The sequence below is a fragment of the Eubalaena glacialis genome, chromosome 7 (genome assembly GCF_028564815.1).
Source record: "Eubalaena glacialis isolate mEubGla1 chromosome 7, mEubGla1.1.hap2.+ XY, whole genome shotgun sequence".
Lineage (NCBI taxonomy): Eukaryota > Metazoa > Chordata > Mammalia > Artiodactyla > Balaenidae > Eubalaena > Eubalaena glacialis.
In genome coordinates, this window is record NC_083722.1 from 20016193 (window position 1) to 20036852 (window position 20660).

Sequence of the window (20660 nt, forward strand, 5' to 3'; positions counted from 1 at the left end):
AAGATTTTTTTCTCTTATCCACTGGATCAGTAGTTTCACATACTCCCAGGCATTCTGACTTAACTAGTATGGACCTGAGTGTTGGGATTTTGAAAAGGACCCCGGATGGTTCTGATGCTCAGCCTAGAAAAGAAAACAAGGATGATGCTGAATTGGTTGAAAATGTTCAAACTTCAGTTACAATCATCTGCTACAATTTCTCAAATGTCCAACTTTTAAAAAGTCTTAAATAAGCCTCTCTTTGCAAAGTTTAAATGTTAAATGAATTAAACATTAGAACTGGATAGTGAAATAATTTTCCTTCTTCCCCTTTTTCAGTAATAGGTAAGAAAGCTTATTGAGAACAAAACAAATGTTTGTCCTGGATTCTGAGTTTGTAAATTGCTTCGGGATGGATAAAATCCTCAGACGCTTTTCATTATATTTACGTGTTGAATGGATGCCCGCTGGGAACACGAAGCGGGGTAAGTGGTTTTGCCTGTCTGGTCTTAGAAATTATCATTATCTATCAGAAAAGAATTCGACTGATAGCTGGCTTAGGCTGAGATCTCTATCCTGCCATCAATTCCCCTAGAGGCTGGCTCACTGCCTAAGGAGAGTCATAAAATAAGTTTGAGGGCCTCTGCACAAGGTCAGGCTCTTGGAGAAAAGGAGTAGGTTGGGAGAGGGAAGAGCAGGTGGGTTGAAGGATAAGAGTATGCAAAGCACCTCCCCGCCCACACCCCTAACTCTGAAGCAGGGGTGACAGTTCTTTGCTACTACTCTTCCAATGGCCTCAGCCATTCCCCAGTGGCTAGTTATCCTGCAACTCTGTTATCATCTTCTTGACGACACCACTCCCACCTCTTGGAGCCCTAAGTCTTCAAGCTGCTCCCTGGCTTCCTAGAATCTCACAGACCTGCTTTCTTCCAGCAAAACTACCCTTAAAGCTACATTACTCATTTTCAGGCCTTAAGGACTTCAAACTGGTTTCTTGTCATTTGCATTTTAGTAGCAGATGCTTCTTTGAACCTTTACCTAAAGAAAGGACTGAAGTAGAATTGCAGTATCACTGCTGGTAGGGGTATAAAGTGGTACCGAAAGTTTGGAAGACAACTAGGTAGTATCTACTATTTAAAATGTAAAACATCCTTTAATATGTCACATCTACTCTTTGCTATCTCCTGTGGAGAAATACTCAAGTTCACAAAAAGTTATATACAGGGATGTTCACGACAGTTAATGTAATAGCAGAAAAATGGAAATGATGTAAATGTTAATCATTACAGGAATGGTTAATACACTATGGCATATCCATAGCAGTTAAAAACAATATGCCCACATAGAAAGATCCCCCCCACAACCTGCCCGGCCGAGGACAAATTGCAGAACAAAATAGAGTATGATACCAGGAATGTTGAAAACAAAATATAAAATTATGTACATGAATAGAAAAGTTCTGAAAGTATACACAGTCTATGAAGAGGTGGGATTGAGTAGTCAGAAACATTTTAATTTTTTCTATATTGTTTTAGTTTTTATAAAGGAAATGGATTTATCTATGATTGATATGCTTCAAAATTCTTTTTTGAAACTGCAGACATTTGGAGTTATCTAGAGTTGGGACTGGAGAGGAGAGAGAGCTCACATACAAGAACATATAAGATAGCTTTGATGGGTAACAGCTACATTTATATAGTTTATATTTGTAAGTCCTGAAGAGGAGAAATATAATTTCTAAGAAATAATGTATTAGGTTTCATAAATTCTGATTACACTAGAATAATTCAGATTCCCCAGTGAAGTTCCCATTATGAGCTCTGAGCTATGTATCCACTTCTTTATTTTCATCTGAAGGATTTTTAGAGATGGTACTGTACTCCTGGTAGGACGCACTATACCCAATACGTATTGTCAAGGTTCACCAAATACCATATCTAATAAGCACAAAATTCCACATAAAACCACAAATCCTTCTTTGGCTGCTGCTACTTGAAACTCCTGGCGCTTTGAAAAATGTTTTCAGTCCCTAAGTTATTGACTTCTCACCTGGTCTTTCTGAAAATGCCAGCAGAACTAACATTCATTTTTGCGCATTAAATCCCAGAAAGGTCTCAAATCTTAGGCAAACGATAAAGCTGCTGTGCTTTGCTCCTTACTTTGTTTTGCCCCAGGAGGCCCAGGCTGTTACACCGGGTGGCCACCCCTGCCCTGCCATTCCCACAATCCCTGGGAAGAACGGAGTCTTTCTGGAAAGAATCCCCAGCACCTTGACTAAGAGTTGAACAAACCCTACCATTCTGAGCCGAGTCTCTTAGCACAGAAGCCAGAAAGTCACAGATGTTTCTCTTCTCGACTCTTCATACAGTGAAAACCGCTGCCTTCTCCCTGGCTATGCAGTGCTAAGATCCAACTGAACACATACTGGAGTCTTTCGAAATTAAAATGAGTATAGGATGTCATGTGTTCTGACATGACACGGTGATACAAGTACACCGGGCCTTGGTGGGTACCATGAGCCACCAGCCGACCGGAAGTTCCTAGTTTGTTTAAATTAGAAGGTAGCTTATCAAATCAGCAGGCAGTTTGGAAACAGCACTGAGCCTGGCTGGAGATGGCAGGGTCTGGGGAGGGGGCTGAGGCAGATTAAAAAAAGATCAAGGGTCAAGAGGTCCCCCTTCATCCCACCAGGTCTCATGCCTTGTTTAGATCAGAAATAAAAGGTACAATATGAGTGCAGTTCAGAGGGGGGAAATAGCCAGTGACCTGGAGAACACAGAGATAACCTGATTCTTAAGAATAAACGAATGAATGATAGAAGTCAACCTTGGAGGGATGCTTGGAAGACAGGCAATGAAGGGCACCCGTCACACTGCAGGGCTGTGAACCAGACCCTACAATGCAGCTCCTAAGAGTGTTACCAGTAGAAGTAGTAAAAATGGAAGAAAAATACTTTCAAAGTTCAGTCTAGGTGACAGTTCCATTTCCCATTACATTTTTATAAACTGGTATTCTGGCTTAAACTTTCTTGTAAATTTGATTAGCCTGAGTTAGCAAGCTTCTCTCCCCAAATGTGAACAATTCCTCTCGGGGAACCCCAAGGTTAGGTAAGATAGGCCAACCTCCTTTCATCACTTCTTGGGCATGAATCTCCAAACTGACGAGTTCACAGTAGAAGTGTTAGAGGCATTGATTAACTGATATGGTAACTGGACAAAGCAACCAGTCAGCTAGAAGGAATGTTAATATTGATCGTTAGAGTTAAATATACTAAGACTCATGAAAGCAAATAGGAATCATTAGGTTATTTGTAGTTTTTCCAAGCATAAAAGCACTCTGCTGTATTAGGAAAATACAGAGAAGTAGAAAGAAGTCAGGGCAGGGAGGGGGAGGGAAGAACCATATTGTTTTCTAGCACCCAACGATAACCACCAGCAGAATTTTGGTGCATGTAATTTTCTTCAACTCTTCCCTTTCCGCATAAAACATAAGAATTTTGAGCACAATGCATGCTAAATTTTGTATCCTGCTTTTTCTATCATATTCTTTTTAAAAAAAATTAATTAATTTATTTATTTTTGGCTGCGTTGGGTCTTTGTTGCTGTGCGTGGGCTTTCTCTACCTGTCGAGAGCAGGGGCTACTCTTCACTGCGGTGCATGGGCTTCTCACTGCAGTGGCTTCCCTTGTTGCAGAGCACGGGCTCTAGGCATGTGGGCTTCAGTAGTTGCAGCACACAGGCTCAGTAGTTGTGGCGCATGGGCTTAGTTGCTCCGCAGCATGTGGGATCTTCCCGGACCAGGGATTGAACCCGTGTCCCCTGCATTGGCAGGCGGATTCTTTTTTTTTTTTCACACACACACACACACACACTGTATTTTATTTTTACAAGAGATAAACAGACCGACACCAAGCATTGTAAATGGATGACCACAACAAAAGCAACAATGATTGCAATTACCAAACACGAAACACACTCATACTATGTCATAATATTGACATTCAGTCCAGTAATCCTCCACTGTAACAGCTCCTTTACTTTGCAGTGAAAATTGATTTGTATATTCTTTGCCTCTGAGTCCTTGTGGGATTTTTTTTTTTTTAATTCAAACAGAAAGTCACAAAAATTATAATCATCCTCATCAGTTCACTCAGTCCCATGTAATTAATTTTTTTATCTTGATCTTTTGTTAGCACTTTTATGAGTTCATCAGTTTTTCATTAGAGTTCTGAAAATGCTTATTCATTCAGTTCAGCAGTACAGTTACCAGAAACCTGTACTTGTCAGAGTCTTTTCCATGAATTCCTTGAAGATGAAACCCTTTTATAGGAACATATTTGCAAAAGCATCAGAGTACACCCAGAACTGTCTGTAAATGACAAAAGACTTAAAAATGACCACGGTTAAAGATTTGATGAAAGTTCATAATAATGCAATTGACAAGGAAATTTAGTTATTTCTGATATACATTTTAAAGTAATAACTAGAATTATGACTTATAACATTATACCAGAACATATAAGATTTTTAGAAATTTCACGTAATGTCTGAAACATTTATATTAACATATTTCCATACAAATAACCCAATGAAAGTTTAGTATTAGTTGTTTTGTTTGTTTGTTTTTTTATACTGGCAGGCGGATTCTTAACCACTGCGCCACCACGGAAGTCCCTATCATATTCTTGTTTTAGAGGTATGTCGAGGGGTTTATAAATTAGCTTTTTTCTTCAACCACCTTTAAGAGGGTACTTAGGTCTACCCCACATTCCATGTGCTACCTTGGATAATAAAAGGGAATACATACAGTCTACATTATATATGCCTTTTATTTCTGATTTTAAGACATGGTCAAAAGCAAAGTGGACCCTTGTCAGGATGACACCCGGGCCTCTCTGTGGGAGATGGGGGAGCAGATTAGCATTTGTACATGCTGGAGTTGCAGGACATCAAACATTATGAAATTTAAAAAACAACAACACGACAGCTGACATCACTGTCTTAATCCTGGAAGAGTAAGGTTTTTATGGTGTTTTTTTTTTTCATTTAACCAAATTCTCTAATATAGAACGCAAACAGGTAATTCTGGAAGACCCCCACTATGGACAGAAAATAGAACAGACATCTGTGATTTCTGAATGAAGTTAGTAAGGACATCTCAGTTCTCACCAAAGCATTTGTCGTGGAGCGAAAATGTTGACTTAGAAATCAATAGTTGCATAGCTACAAAGCTACGCCACCTCCACGTTAGACTGAGACCAACCCTCTGAGATAAGGCAATGGCCATTAGGGCAGTTGGCAGGTTGCTGGAGTGACAATGCTGGCAAAAGTAGACAATTCTACAGTCAACCCAAGTGTTGGCCTGGTGTCAGGGATGGGAGCAGGCAAAGGACCATGAGAGAACTTTTGGGGGTGGGGCTGGAAGTGTTCTAAAACTGTGTTGTGGTGATTGTTGCACAACTGTATACATTTACTAAAACTCAAACTGTACACTTAAGACGAATTAATTTTATGATATATGAGTTTTACATCAATAGAGCTGTTGGAAAATCACTATCAATTTCCAGAAAAAGTCATCATTCCTTCTGCAAGAGGAAGTACCAAGGAATCAGGACCTGAAAAGGAAAAGCTCGATCAACAAGCAACCACCTGAGAGTTGAATATTTTCGTGATTTGATCCTTTTCCCCATCAACACCACATAAGATGCAGCACACTGGCCCCACTGTACTTTCTGAGTCATTTCTTCCTGCCTGCTTTGTGTTCCTCCGCTCTCCTCTCCTAACAGTGCCGTCCTGTTTATGCACCTCCACATCTTGGTCAAGGGCAGAAGTACAATTCAGTTGTCTGAAAGAGGCATGTGGGTCAGATGTAAATAGCCTGCTACGCTAAATGATTATTTAAGATGAATCCTAAAAATAGGTGTCTGCTTATTATATGGTTGCAAGGTAACTATTACAGAACAGTTGACTAATCTTTAAAAAAGTGGATATATTTAAGTCACGGGCTTTTTTTTTTTTTTTGGAGTGTACTGCCTTAAAATAAATCAAGGCAAGGCTAATATTTGCTCCTCAGTTGTCAGCTTTGTCTGCTAACCAAACAATAAATACATGTGTGAGATATTACATTGACTGAGACAAGTGATGTGAACGGATGAAAAAACTTACAGAGCAACATAGACCCACTCCTCAGTGAGAGTTGGAAGAACCAAGCTCAGGTGTTCTTACTGGCCTCTCCGGCACATACTAACCTTGCTGAAGCTCAATTTGGTATCTAGAGAATGAGAGTAGTAATTCCTCCCCATTTTAATAGACAAGCATTGTAAGGTTCAACTGAGATCAAAGCATCCTTCGATCTTACAATCGTGAGGCTACTTGGACATCTTCTAACCTGACTTCCCACCAGCCCTATAGACGGTAAGACTTCTGCTTAAAAACATACAGAAAATGAGGAAGTGCTTTATAAAAAGTAAGGTGCTTGAGAAATACAAAGATTGCGATAACGAAGACTGAGGTTCAACTAACGTGGAAGAAAAGGAACTCATTTTCAGAATCTCTGGAAACTGATATCAATGGTTTTCTTTCCATATTTTCTAAGACACCTCAATCAACACAATTATTAAGTACATATTATCGGCTCATCACTGGCAGGATGCTATATGTTGCCCAAGATCCAGAAAGAACCAAAGACTGATCTCTGCTGTAAACAGTTTTAATAATTTAATGGGAGAAGAAAATATGACTGTACATAAAGCTGTTGGGAGATCATTTCGGATGTAAGAAATATGTAAGAAATAACACACAGTGAAATTTTAAGTGATGTCTATTTCTCAGTGCTCCAAGGAAAGCAGTAGAGCTGAGATGATTAGAATGTGGACTCCCAAGTCAGACAAATCTGGCCTCCATTTGGGGGCTACAGTTTACAGCTGTTTGAACTTATGCAGGTTACTTAACCTCTCTGAATCCCAGTTTCCTCATTTGTATAAAAGGACTAACACTTCAGAGGATTTTTGAGGTGCAAATGAGTTAGTATACTCAATACCTGGTATGTGGTAAGTGCTTAATACAATTTAAAATAATAGCGTTCTCTCAATGCAGAGGGAGATAAATGAGACAGGTACAGCCAGGAAGTTTCATAGAGAAGATAAAACATTGGCTACATCCGGAAGAATGGATGTGATCTGAACAGATGAAATCAAGGGAAGCCAGAAACTAGCATCTTTGTGAACATAGCAATTTTTAGATAATTAAAAAGCAGAACTACTTTAAATACTGGCTGATAAAAACTAAAACCATGGGTACTTTGGAAGCCCAGTTCAAAAACCAATTATGGTTTTGTTTTTGTTTTTTTGAAATAATTGGAAGCTTACAGAAAAGTTACAAGAAAAGAACAAAAAGCTCTCATACACCTTTCATCCAGATTCACCATTTGTTGAAATCTGTCACGTTTTACTCTGTCGTCTCCCCCCATACACACATACCCATTACTACTTCCTGAATCATTTGAGAGCAACTTGCATATACATATTTATATATATATTTGCTCCTCCCCGTTGAGCAATTTGCAGATATGATGCGTCAATGTGTATATCCTAAAGACGTGGTCATTCACTTACATAATTGCAGTACAATTATCAACATAGGAAATTTAACATCAATACGATACTATTATCTAATGTACAGACCTTATTCAAATTTTACAAATGGTCCCAATATTGTTTGGTATACTGTCCCTCCACCCCCACCCACATGCTAGGAGCCAATCCAGGATCATGCACTGCCTCTCTTGAAATGTGCCTTTAGTCTCCTTTAATCTGGGATGGTTCCTTGTCCTTTCTTTGTCTTCTGTGACTTGGACATTTTCACAGAGTACAGACCAGTTGTTCTATAGAACGTTCCTTAGTTTGGGTTTGTCTGATGTTGTCTCATAATTAGGCTTAGGCTATGCATTTTTGGGAGTGACATCACATAAGTGATATTGTTGTCCTTCTGAAGGCACTGCATCAGAAGGCACAAGGAATCACTTGGTCCTGTTACTAGTGATGTTAACTTTGATTACTTGGTTAAGGTGTTGTTGGACAGTTTCTCCCCTGGAAAGTTTCTATTTTTGCCTTTGCAACTGGTAAGTGGTTAGTAAGGAGGTACTTCGGGGCTATGCAAATATCTTGTTTCTTTAACCCAGAAGTTTTAGCATCCATTGGTAATTTTTGCCCAAATCAATTATTATTACGATGGTGGCAAAATGGTACTCTTTGAACTCAATCATTGTTTCCTACTGTAAGAGCTTTCTTGAATCCTTTCATTTATTTGTTTTTATTTATTTTCAGGACTGTCAGCATGGATTCATGGATTCTTATTTTATTCAATGGGTTTGATCCATGACAATCATTTGATGCAAAAGCCAACTGTTTCTTGAAGCATTTTCTGAGCAGATCAACCAGCTCAACCAGAGGGATCTTGCCTTGTGAACCACAAAACTTCCAACTATTTTTTGTTGTTGCACTTCTATTTTATTTATTTATTTTTTGTTTTCAAAGCTTGGGTTTTATTTTATTTTTTTGATTTTTTAAAATATTGGAGTATAGTTGATTTACAATGCTGTGTTAGTTTCTGCTATACAACAAAGTGAATCAGTTATACATATACATACATCCACTCTTTTTTAGATTCTTTTCCCATATAGGTCAGTACAGAGTATTGAATGGAGTTCCCTGCGCTATACAGTAGGTATAGTTATTAGTTATCTATTTTATATATAGTAGTGTTTATATGTCAATCCCAATCTCCCAATTCATCCCTCCCCCCCTTTCCCTCTTGGTAACTGTAAGTTTGTTTTCTACATCTGTGACTCTATTTCTGACAAAACTTCCAATTATTAATGGGAATTAACATACTCAGGGGCTCAGTGTATTATAATTATCTCCCTGAATGTTTCATCTCTTTAATAAGCTACAAACTTCTTGAGTGTAGGTACCACCTGTCTGTACCAACTTCTTTCATGCTCAATACAGGGTAGAATAGAAAAGCATTGTCTCTGGAGCCAGGCTAACCCCAGGGTTCACCCAAGTTCTCTCTGAGCTCCAATTTTTCTTGTCAATAAAATGAGTATAATAAGACCTAAGTCACCAATGTTATTGCAAGGAGAAAATGAGAAAACATATGTAAAAATCTTAGTGTGGAGTAATGGTCTTTTCTACTAACTAGAATGTGCCCTTTGAAGATATATCTGGCTTTTATCCATCAAATAGAATGCACTAATTATAAAACCATACATACTTTACAGGTGAAGAGATATACAGAAATAAAGTAATTTGACATTACTGCTCTCCTCTTTCTTTCTCTTTTATTCCCCCTCTAAGCAATGACAGCAGAGAACTGTGAAGCTATTTTAAGGGTCTGGCTGAACCATTTGAAGAGTAAAGAAGAAACGTTAATTGCATGTCTACTCACTGGGACAGTCAGTTGTAGGAACTTCTAGATAATTGACACCATTTCAGCCTGGGGAAAATGAACACTCGATTTCAATATTCTTCCATTCTGGTGGATTAAATAAATGCAGGGAGAAGCAGCTGGCCTCACGATAATTAGAAGAGAAATGACTCAGGACATAAAACTCGCTTAAATGTCAAGAGGGGTTGAATGGATTTTGACTAATGTTGTTATAACTCATTTTAAAATGCAAAGTCTAGAACACTCGGAGACCCTCATCTGGTGCAAACTAGACATCAAAACAGGACCAACTGTTTCCTAGTTCGAAGGAAAAAGCATTTTGCACTTATTACCTAATTTTTTTTTAAACCTATTCAAAACCATGTATATCAAAAGGGAAAATTTCTTGGAAACATGGTCCTCATAGACAGCTTGGCTGATCCTGCTGAGAAAAAAATACACCCACCACAAATCCTCATTATTTGATCATCAGATTCAAAAACAACACTCCAACATAGAAGAAAATGGTCCCATGCCTGGTGTTATCAACTCCTTCAGGCTTTTCTTGCATGTAGCCTGTTTACCCCTAGAGCTTGGCAACTCATTTCTAGCTAATGGTGATTGTTGCTTCTTTACTTCAAAACAGCATCAAAATGACACCGACATCTTCTATTGTTATTTGACTTTTACTGAAATTACCATTTTTATAAGCTCATATTTTTAATCGTTTTCACTAGAATGGAGCTACATCTTTGGACATCTTAAAGAGAAAAAAAATCCTTAGGTCCTGGAAGAATGTACCCAGCAGTGTGCTGGGAAGCATAATCATGCACCATGTTCTATTTCCTTGCCCAGCATGGGTGACCAACACTGGTATTCATTTGCGGGCATGAGAGTCAGGTAGAAAATGGAATTGAACCTTATAATTAAGCTACATGGTACAGTTCATCTCAGAGAAAGGATAAGAAATTATCTTAACGCTTTTCAGATATGGCCTATATAATCAAACAAATAGATTCTTCTTATGGTCAATTACTTTATTTCTGGCCATCTGAGCAATTAAATTGAATTGATGGAGGACTGACAATTTTATGTGATGGCAAATATAGCTAAAGATACTGACTCAATTATGGTAATGTCATTTGATCACAGCCTTCGTTTGCACTAGGAGGTTACAGTTAAGCCCTTGCTTAGGTAAAGCAAAGGACTTAAAACTAAGGCAGTCTTTTCAAAGTCAAGTTACACTTGTCATTTTATTCCTGTTGTTATGACAACACTTTTAAAAGCAGCACTTCAAATGCTTAGCATTCAGGCATCTTATTATAGACTTGAATATAATATATGAGGGTATAAAGTGCAGCTTGTAGGGGTTTTAAAGGGGCCAAGGGATGCAGGGTTAGAACACCTGGATGCCTTCTCAGCTTTGGCCCCTGGAGCTCCTTAACTTGGTTTTTTCTATTAAAAAAAAAAAAAAAAAAAGAGGTGAGGGCTCATCCAGAGGAGGGAAGATGAAAGAATTTACGTGGGAAGATATGCATTATTATTCACAGTCTCTGTTCTGATTCTCTTGATTACAGCCTGCGTCATGCAGTTTTTAGAAGTCTGTAAATGATGGCGTGTGCTGATCAACTTCAGGTGCTTATTGTTAGCTATTGGAATGATTCGTTTATGTAACTGTAACTTTATAGAAAGACTTCTCATAACGCCGACTTATTATGAAAATTAATAATCGATATTTGGGAGACTGGGATTGACACATATACATTATTGATACTATGTATAAAATAGACAACTGATGGGAACATACTGTATAGCACAGGGAACTCTACCTAAGGCACTGTGGCAACCTAAATGGGAGGGAAGTTGAAAAGGGAGGGGATATCTGTACGTGTATGGCTGATTCATTCTGTTGTGCAGTGGAGGCTAACACAACATTGTAAAGCAACCACACTCCAATAAAAATTAATTTTAAAAAAATCGATGAAGGGATAGTGGTATTGGAGTGAATCTACTACATGAAGCAATGACCTGTTGTGTTTGCACTACAGCCTGATAAAAGCACAAAAATGTTTGTTAAATCTTATGTTGTAAGTTTTTCAATTGAATTATAGTGGATTTATTAAAATATTGTGTTAGTTTCAGGTGTACAGCAACGTGATTCAATTATACATATATTTTTTCAGATTATTTTCCGTTATAAGTTATTATAAGATATTGAATATAGCTCCCTGTGTTATACAGTAAATCTTTATTGCTTATCTATTTTATGTATAATAGAAAAATACAGAACGCTTCACAAATTTGCATGTGATCCTTGCACAGGGGCCGTGCTAATCTTCTCAGTCTTGTTCCAATTTTAGTATGTGTGTTGCCGAAGTAAGCACTAATTTTTTGTTGTCGTTGTTGTTGTTTTTTAAGCAACACACAAATAAAAAGATGTTTTTATTAAGGAAATGAGCTAGTTGAATGCTGGCACTTTCCAATCATTATGTACTAATAGGGGGAAATTTATGTCTTGTTAATTCTCTCTGCCTTAAAGTAAATTTCTCTGATAATTTTACCTTGGTCTCCTTAGACCTGTGGCGTTCTGTCTGAGGTCACGTGAATTATTACTAAACAAAGTAGAGGTGATAAAAAAAGGAGGATGCAAACGATAACATTTCAGAAAAACTCAGTGTCAGAAAGTTACTCTGTGGTTCAAATAGAATAAGGCTGTGTATGAATGTGCCATCACATGCCAGCAGTTTCAAAGCTGAGTGGTTTCCCAGAGGCCTGTACATGTGTTCTCTGAATGGTAATTTTTGCAAATTAAACTGCTATAATAGGGATAGTGGTTTCATTACTGGTCCTTGCTGCTGCATACCAAGAAGGTGGTCATATTAACAACATCTGCTGAGTTATTTTTGTTTGCCAAAACCAAATAATTTATAACCAGAATGCAAAGCAGTTAGGTATAGCGATGTGCAAATACCTAGATTATCAACAAAGCAAAATTATGTTCCTTTTAATGGTACGCCAAGGGCGTAAAATAATTTCTTACTATCCCTTGCTCTGTCCAGAGGATTTGAAGCTGTAGAAACAGGAGTGAAGCAAAGAGTCCATTTAATCCTTAGCTTAAAGTACAATTTAGTGCAAAGAAAGAACAAATGTTTATGGATCCCACACTGGACCCATCAACATGCGGCAAATTCCCAACAGCAAAGACAAAAGAATACATTACGGGCTTATTTGTACACATGTGAAATGCCATATTACTTGGATTCTGAGCCCGAAGGCACTGGCAGGAAGCTTCCCCTCTCAGATGCCCACATAACTCCTAAAATCACACCAAGCACCCACTCGGCTAGCAAATTAACTTCTGCTCTTAGCTGTCTGTGACCCTTTGTCCATTCATGCCCTTAGCCAATCTACCTGGAGGGGAGTCAGATCCATTTTTATAGAGCAGGAAAAAGAGGGGTTGGAAGACTTTTCCCAAGACAACCTGTCTCCCCTACCACGCCACTCCATCACCTGACTCTCACCAGTTTCAACCCTGTTCTAGGCCATTCCCTGTGAATTCACTCCATCCTCTGGGTCACAGTAGAATTGTTTGAAGGGATACTTTTTATCTTCTGGGACTCAAATCTCACTCTGAAATGCTTGGCTTTCTTTTGGCTCTGTGTTTTAAATTTTGTCTCTGGTTCACTAGTGGGAAAGTGGTTTTCATTCATTTTCTTGAGTCCTTAGCCACTGTCTCCACCACCCCACCCATCTGGTCAGCCTGGGTGAAGTTATAAAAAGTAGAGTGAGAGCTAGTGATTCTTTGGTCAGCCTGGGAGAAATAAAGCAGGTAACAGGCTTTCTCTGGACAGATCTTCTCAGGGCTTCAGACTCCCTACTCATCAAATCATTTATTCATGGGAAAAAAGGGAGGGGAAAGGACAAGAGACTCAAAAGACATACCATCTTGATGCAATGTGTGGACCCTGTTTTAATCATGATGACAAACCTAATGAAAAAAGTCATTTTTGAGACACTTGGGACATTTCAATATGGATTAGATATTAGACGATACTAAGGAAATATTGCTCATTTTGCTAGGTGCAAAATGGAATTAGGATCATGCGGGAAAATGTCCACACTTTTGAGATGCCCACAGAAGCTTGCAGGAGTGAAATGACATATGGTCTAGATTTACTTTAAGATGCTTTAATAACAACAATAACAAAAGGGATGGATGAAGCAAGCGTGGAAAATTCTTGACAATCATTCCACTCGGTGATGGGTTTTTAGGAATTTGTTATCCCATTTTCTTTATTTACATGCATATTTGAACATTTTAATTTATTGGATGTCTACTGGCCCAGTGCTGATATAGAAGGCAATCCCAAATAGTGTATGGGTGTCAGGGCCCGCATCTAGCATGAAGCAGGCAAGTATAGTGTCAGAGGCAGTAATTCTTAACCTTCACCCGCTTTACGGAGCACTTTAGAACACAGTGAAGGTAAGAATGGGAGATGTAGGATGAATGCAATACATGGAAATCCCTGTCCTCCTCGAATCTCGGTGCAGGTAAAGATGAGGTCATAGAGAAGGGAAATTTGTCTATTTTCTCTAGAAGGAGAGGGAGATTTGGTTTAGCCTTTTTCCTTGGTGAGTCGACCCAATCCCATTTCGAAGCAAACAAGAAGCCTATAATTTGACCACATTTGTGGTCAAATTAACTGGCTTTAATAAGTTCCAGATCCACCTAATTTTCCATTCCTCCCAGACCAACATCTGTGTAAACACAGAAACCCCCAAACTGGGACCATCTCTCTTGGGCATGGAGCAGATTAACAGGGAAAGGAACCGTGTGGTCAGGGGGCCTCAGATTTTGCCTCCGTCCTCTGGCTTGTAGGGAGAAGCTCGTGGGAATATCCTGAGGCTTTCACCATGGACAAGGGCACAGAGGGCTCTAAGGCTGTCAGGACTGGAGAAACAAATGCATACTTTGAACAAACTGGCAGCACTGAGCTTGGTAGCATTAGTCATGTAAAAATGAAAAGATGAAATAATCTCTGTGTAGGGAAGTTAGGTGTTCAAGCCAATTGACAGAGGCCTTATCCACCATATGGAGCATCCAAAGAATTTAGTACCTGATGCTAAATTTAGAAGACTTTGGAATAGGTGACCCTTTGGGGAATAAAAATAAACAGAATGGCACATCTTTTGGTGGCCACACAGCTGTCTGTAGTATCACCTAATGAGGAGACTCATAATAACATTTCATGTTTGCAGATTGCTCTTTTCCAAATGCTTTGACATCTATATCCTGACAGCAACCCTGTAAATTAGGTAGGACAATTACCGTGATTCCTAGGTAAGGAAATTGACCTATAGACAACTGTTCCAACAAGGCTGTTGGCAGAACTAGAACTAGAATTGGAGTTTCTACCACCCACGTGTGGTCTTGCTTCTACTCATCTTTATTTTCCTTTAGCTGAGAAAGCAGAACTCCTCCTCTAGTTTTCTTTGCCTGTTTCTTTTTCTTTTCTTTTTTTTTAAATTTGGCCGCACTGCGTGGCTTGCAGCATCTTAGTTCCCCAACCAGGGAGTGAACCCACACCCTTGGCAGTGAGAGCGCGGAGTCCTAACCGCTGGACCGCCAGGGAATTCACTTCTTTGCCTGCTTCTTAATGTGACTTTCCTTCAACTTGGAGTGGAGGGTCACCAGTACTCAGAATGCCCTGTGGCCCCAAGACATCATTAATCAGTTCTGATCAGGTGCTCAGAGGGTTCAGGAACAACTGATCTTTGTCTCACTGTCACTCTCCTTGCTTTTTATTTTCTTATTCCATAACCATTCCCCACAATGAGATGCTCATTATAACACAGTATAACATAGTATAACAATAATAACAGCGTTTTAGATTCAACAAAAATAAATGGGTAATCCTTGCTGTTCAGGAGTAATGCCTTGTACCTTAAACTCTTGTGGCTAAATCCAGAAAGTTCAGTTTTGACTAAACCCAGAACTGAATTATTGGGTTTATTTGAAGATATTTACCACATTAAAATAAATATTTAACCTATATCTCAGCCTCTGCACCTTCCTATTGATATAACTATCAATAACATCTAGAAAGAGCCTAATATAATTTAGAGAATCTCAAACCTGGCTGCGTATTAGAATTACCTGGAGAGCTTTTTAAAAATGTGATTGTCTGAGCCTCATCCCCAGAGATTTTGTTTTAATTGATCTGGGGTGGAGCCTCGCCAGAGATACTTAAAAAAATCTTCCCAGGGTTTAATTTTTCTCTGTGCACACAGTATGCCATAATCTTGATCACATCTGCCTTCCATTCTTTCAATATGTAAAAAATTGAGTCACGATTAATGTTCTTTAGTCGCTTGATTCCAACTCCACTACAAGAAATATTTGAAAAAGGCATTGTAGTCTTTACCAGAAACACAGGACAAAACTTGTCTCTCTTATTTAGTGGCAAAAAGGAATGGCTCTGAGAATCTTAGGATTTAAAAGAAAAAATTTTCCACTGTTGTAAAGACTCAAAAGTAACTGCCTATCAGAACTGGAACTCATGGTCATCTAATCTTCTGTTTTCCAATTGTGTGCTGACAAAACAAACGAGCCTTCCATCTCAGGGCTGCTGAGACCAAAGAATTCAGCCTGCCTGGGTTTGTGGCCCGGCAGTACCACTTTATATTGTATAGCCTTGATGGGTTGCTTAACCTCTCCAGACCTTAATTGCCTCATCTGTAAAATTGGGAAAAGAACCAAACTCATAGTTTGCTGTGAAAATTAAATAGGTTACTGAATTAAAGTGCTTAGAACAGTGAATAGCATTCGCTATTCTTATCGTTACAATGATGAGGATGTATTATCAAGTTGTCTCCAGTTTAATGAGGTCTGGATGGAGACTTCCTGTGCATCTCCCAGAGGAAAAATCTTTCAAAGGAGGTTGATTTCCTGAGCTTTATAATTTACCTAGGATCTCATTTATAGTACTGTGAATTCTCAAGTCTCTTGAAAGTCGAATTAGCTGAGCTAGGCTTCAGTTAGAGAGACTATATAATATCTGCAGAGGGGGTAAAAAAAACAGTTGATTCTTCCTAAATAAAAAAATGCAGTTGGTATTAAATATGGCACAAGATCCTAGGATATTTTACCACCAAGCAGGCATTTTTAAGAGTTGATTTTCTATGGTATGATTTGTGAGCTTTTCAGTGGACGCCCTCCAGACAACCAGCTGCTCTGAACATTTTCTTTTTTGAAGGATGTCATTCATACTGTGTGTTTCTCAAACCTCATCCCAAGACTTTGGAATTGAAAGTACAGAGAACATTAAATGTGGGTGCTGAGTACAATCCAATGGGATGAGAGAATGTGGAATGTGGACTGGGCAATGTCTTTACAAAATGGCATGCATTCACGTAAGAATGTATTTTGATCCCTAGGAGGGACACATTTTTCTCTGTACCAAAAATATATCATTTGGCAGGATGGGTTTATTGTTTCCGAGTCAGCAGTGTGGGTGTTCCAGCCCCAAGAGCAGATGCCCTCCAACTGTTCAGCTTGGGGTATTCAGGGTAAAGAGAAAAAGGGGGCAACAGTATGGACAGGTGGCTGGACACAGCCAGCCACTGCACCCCCTACCCTCCTGCCGCCTTCCAGAGCTGGATTTCAGACCACGCTGTGTGCCACAATTAATATTCTCAGCAGGGAAGGGCAGTATCCAATTTATCAGTTATGTTTCTATTAGCACTTCCAGAGTCAAGGAAAATGGTTTAAGTGGGAGCATTTGTCTTAGTAAATGAGAATACACTTAAACTTAACACATGTGTACATATGTTACGTATTTCCTGAGAGTCAGCTCAGAGACAATGTCATGCCATCACAGCTCCAATTAATAGAGGGCCTTAAGTTAGACAGAATCTTAGAGATAGCCACAGTCAGCGTCTTTGTAAACAACAGAGAGAAGCAGCAAGTAAGAGCAAGGGAGCAGGAGGGTCCAGAAGCTTAACCACACACGTGCACACACAGACGCCTCAAGTCGCGTGGTGTATGGTTAGATCATCAGTCTGCAGTCACACAGTTGGTGTAAATTTCCTCTTTGGAACAAGGGCCTCTGCTCAGTTTCCTCTCCTCTAAAATGGGGCTCATAACATTTACATCGTTAAGTTATTGTGAGGATTAAGGGACATCAAGCCTGTAAAGTATAACGCCAGGCGCAGAGTATACACTCAGTAAAACAGATGCCTGCGACCACCACTACCATCATCATCAACATCAAGGTCAAGGATATAAAGACAAATGGCCTTACCTAAGCAATGAAAGTTTTATGTTTTTATGCTCTTCTTCATTTTGCTAATCAAGTTGGTCTTGCTAAAACCTAAGATCTCAAGTGCTGAATTCTGGCACTGTAATAAGATTATCATGAAGTTGCAACTCAATTGTCTCAGCCGGCCTCCCCTGTGAGAACGTGTAAGCAGGGAGGAGTCACCCTCAACTCCTTCTGCTAACCTTGCCTGAAGACAAAAATCTGATTATGGCATGTAACTTTGCCTTAGAAAAGTTGAATCTCTTTTTTTTTTTTGTCCAAAACAGAGCAATTGAAGGCCAACTATACATATTTCTTTTTCTCTTCATGAAGTTTCCTTTGATTGCTCCTTTTGGATCTTTAGGAGAACTTGATGGAGGTATAAGAAAATAAGAGTGAAGGTCGACGTGCAAAGTGTCGACTTTTGAACTTCACTGCAATGCTCTGGTTTAATGAGCTCAAATTAACCTCCCCTGTGTCAGTTCCCACATAAGACATTTCTTTTATAATTCATCGCTGGGGGAATTGGCCCTCCGAGGAACTGCTGTATTTCGCATGTAACTTCAGTGATAACCGAATATGTACCCGTTTTGGTCTGGCTACAACGAAGTTCAGAGCAAAACTTGCTGCTCAATTATAGCATAAACATTAATTTTTTAAAGTTAGAATATTGACTTTTCTGAGCTCCTTCTTTTGATACTTATTCTCTTTTTTAATTGTGTATTATTGTAACCTGTCTAAAATGTTTGAAAAGTTATGGAGAATAATTTTTTTTAATAAACTTTAACCAAGTCTTGTTCTTCTCCCAATTACCATAGATGAATTCCAAGAGGCTTTAACAGCTATCTATTGCTTGACAAAAGTCACAAGGATATTTCCATCTGTGTCCACTCATCGTCCCATAATTTGTTCCAGCTGTTTGTTTCGGTTTTAGTTTTTGGAAGCCACTGGATCCCAGAGGTTCCAGACAATGAGGAAACTAGCAATCATTATTATAAATCCCCCATAAATCTTGATAAACGAAATAATCATCATTCCCATTGAATTATTCCCGTGAAAGAAATTTTACTCAGGCTAACATAGGGCCCATGAAGATAATTTCTCTTGCACTGATTTGAAAAATGGGCACTTCTGGCAAAGATCAAACAGGAGTTAAGTCAGGGAATCAAAGCTTTTGTTCAGAAAATGATATTCAAATGTAGTCAGTCCAAATCTGAGAACTCTACTTGTGATGCAAATCAAAGGCAAAAAATACTTCTGTTTAACAAACCAATGCAATTTTGCATATCACACACACTGGTTACCGCTTTAAGTCTTTTCTGAAAGAGGGATAGAAGGGTGAACCATGCATGGATTAACCAGCTCTGACACTATTCATTTCCTTCAACTGCAGGTAATTATCCTGTATAATTCTCCTATGCATAAATTAAACTGCATGAATTAACAATGATCTTGTTTTCCTACATTCAGTAATTAAGACAAAATTGATCAAGGGACACTTTACATGTGGGTATGGATTAGACAATAGTCCTTCTAAAAGGGAAGGAATGACTCCTTTTTTCTCTCAAGTTTGTTCTTTCTCCATTTCCCTCCCCTTTCGTGGGGTTTTCAGATCGGAGGCATTGCGAAGGACAGTTGTTTCCATGAGGAAGGGGAAGGCTTGCCACGGACATGCATCACTTATCAGGATGCATTGTCTACTCAGAGGAAAAGTGTCTGTTTCCCTGTGATCGGGTACCTCTCAGCACAGGCACACTGCTTACTTAGCGGGACTAATGAACCTTTTGGCTGGATGATGTGAAAAAGCTTCTCAGTGATTACAATAAAATCCTGAAGTGTCTCATTAATGCCTTGATGTCAACTAAGACTCTCAACCTGAAAATTGCATGGACCATCTGAGTACTGAGTGACTAAGCCAAGTGATCTGGCAACCACAATCCAGCTCAGTTCTGTGGGAGAACTCAGGCTTATGGAACATGCTACTAACCGGCAGTTATAGGAACTCTGAAGCTGGGGTCTTTGTATATTTACATCCACAGCTACAGCCCAGACTGATACCAGGCGGCCCAGATTTAAAACTGTACTCTGTCTTTACTAATTTTGCTGAACCTCAGTTCTCGCATCTATAAATTACAGATGATAATAGTAATTACCTTGGGGTCACTGAGAGAATTTAGTGAATGAATACATGTGCCTGGCACATTGGAAATGCTATTAAATGATAGCTATTATTATTAATATTATTATATAAAACATTTTATTTAGATTCGACGTTTCACTACAGAAGAGGGGCTTTATGTCAACATGCGATATGAGATACACGTGGACACATACGTAATTCAGAAATTGGGTTTATTTTTAAAAATTACAATGGCTTCAGACTTCCCTGTGCCTTCATTCAGTATCACATAATTTACTTAAGGGGAGAAGATGCAAGGAACATCTTTTTTGTACATAGAATCTACATGCAAGGTCTACCTGCACTTATTTCCCCCCAATTAGACGGTAAAGGAGCGAGACTCATTCCTTAAATGAAAACTACACATTCTTTCAATATTTTTTTTCAGTACCTCTAGCTTGATAACTGTATATTCATATATATGAAAGCACCTTGAGTTAATGTAGCCCCTTAGCCTCTTCTTGCTTTGGCTGTTTTCTTCCATCAGTGGCAAAAGAGCCATTTTGCAATACTCAGAGCCAAAAAAAAAAAAAAAAAAAAATTACATCTGGAAAATATATTAATGTGAAGAAACACACTTTGAGGATCTAAAAAAATAATAATAAAGAACCCTTAAAAAAGAAACAGCACATGCCATTTCTATCCTATTTTAGGCCAAAGACCATTTGACAAAATTCAAAGGGCAAGCTTTTTTAGGGATGTCATGGGAGCCTGCAAAGGGAGCAGTTCCTGACCTTTCTTATGTCATTATCGGGGCAGGTTTCCACTTGCAAAATA

At 38.8% G+C, this 20660-nt stretch overlaps 1 protein-coding gene and 1 non-coding gene across 2 annotated transcripts in view; both read right to left on the bottom strand.

Annotated features, from left to right (window-relative positions):
- Nucleotides 1–20660, bottom strand: part of RIPOR2 (RHO family interacting cell polarization regulator 2) — an 84183-nt gene that overhangs the window by 55374 nt on the left and 8149 nt on the right. The window lies entirely within an intron of this gene.
- On the bottom strand, nucleotides 11682–11788 carry LOC133095785 (U6 spliceosomal RNA). Its single transcript, XR_009701649.1, has one exon. It is a non-coding gene; the product is annotated as a U6 spliceosomal RNA (small nuclear RNA).